This window comes from Ostrinia furnacalis, unplaced genomic scaffold (genome assembly GCF_004193835.3).
Source record: "Ostrinia furnacalis isolate ACB-3 unplaced genomic scaffold, ASM419383v2 OfSCF2357, whole genome shotgun sequence".
Classification (NCBI taxonomy): domain Eukaryota; kingdom Metazoa; phylum Arthropoda; class Insecta; order Lepidoptera; family Crambidae; genus Ostrinia; species Ostrinia furnacalis.
In genome coordinates, this window is record NW_021132596.1 from 962,290 (window position 1) to 963,717 (window position 1,428).

At 36.1% G+C, this 1,428-nt stretch overlaps 1 non-coding gene across 1 annotated transcript; it reads left to right on the forward strand.

Moving 5' to 3' along the window:
- Window positions 1–767: 767 nt before the first annotated feature.
- Window positions 768–847, forward strand: TRNAL-UAG (transfer RNA leucine (anticodon UAG)). Its single transcript has one exon. It is a non-coding gene; the product is annotated as a tRNA-Leu (tRNA).
- Window positions 848–1,428: the final 581 nt, after the last annotated feature.

Sequence of the window (1,428 nt, forward strand, 5' to 3'; positions counted from 1 at the left end):
AGCTTCGTAATTTCAAAAACTACGACATGTTAGGTTTCCAACTTAAGAAGTAGTTTTAAAAACCTAATTATAGAAATTGTTTTAATGTCCTGACTCCTGAGCCTGGTCTAGTAGTTAAAGCCTTCAAGTAAAGTTCAAAATAACATTGAAACATTGAAAATTGATTATGTTTAAATAACACCATGCCCATAATTATGTTGCTTTGAGGCGCGGCAATATTACCATCATAGGCGCGATTTTGCAACAAAAATTACTGATGTACTGTGTAAAAATAGACACCTTTTTTTCCAAGTACAAGGCCAAGTATGTGCAAGTTAAGTGCAGCAAGTGGGCGCGGCGTCTTGAGCCGAGTTATTATCGTGCATAAATCCATAATGATTGCCCGTCTTGCTGGATAAGAGCCTGTTAGTGATCGGTGTAAATGAGGCGTCACGAGAATTAGACCTCGTTCAGGGCCTAATGCGTTGGCAGTAATGAGAGTGTTGGCTGCGTATTGTGTACAACAAATTGATCTTTAGTGATTCAACCTAATAGTTATTTATTAGGCATTTTCCTATAATGGCAATTTAATAGGAAGTTGGATTACCCACGCCTTTGTAGTAAATCGTGTTAGTTCATAAGGCAACTTAGTCAAAGATATCTAAAAATAGCGTATTTTTTACCCCTTGCAGAAGGAGGGTTATTAATTAATGTTCTGGTTTTAGATCCAGTAAGGGTTAAGGGTGACAGGGTGGATAGTGAAACCTAAATTCGCTATCCGGGACATAGGCAGCGTGGCCGAGTGGTCTAAGGCGCTGGTTTTAGGCACCAGTCCGAAAGGGCGTGGGTTCGAATCCCACCGCTGTCAGACTCTTTTTGTTATTTTTTACGTAAAAAATTCTTTACACAATTTACTTAATTATTTTTCTTTTTATTTCAGGTATGTTTTTTTGCAACATAATCTGAAGATAATTTTCATTTCCTCGGAAAAGTAAGTACCTACTTCGTACCAGTTAGTGCAAATACGTAGTTACAGAAGACAAGATTATAAATTTCATTAGGACACTTTTTATTTACGTAATAATATTAGCGAATATATCTTAAGATTTTTTCATTTTTTATTATCTCCAGATTTATTTGCTAAATAAAATACAGTTTTAGCTGACCTAAGGGGATACAGTGACATGATAATTAATATTTATGACGACATCATGAAACAATTTATTCATGAAACTTCAATGGTACGCATTATGCATTCCTTGCGTTTTTCAACCGTGCAATCTTCAATTTGGCGGCACAAGTATTAACTTCACGCTTCTTAAATCTGCGAGTGTTGGTTTTTGACGTCATAATAGTGCTGTTGTATTGTCGATAAAACGGAATTGAATTTCTACTTGTGTTATTTATGCCGTCTAATGACGGAACGGAGATCTCAATACAGCCAATGTG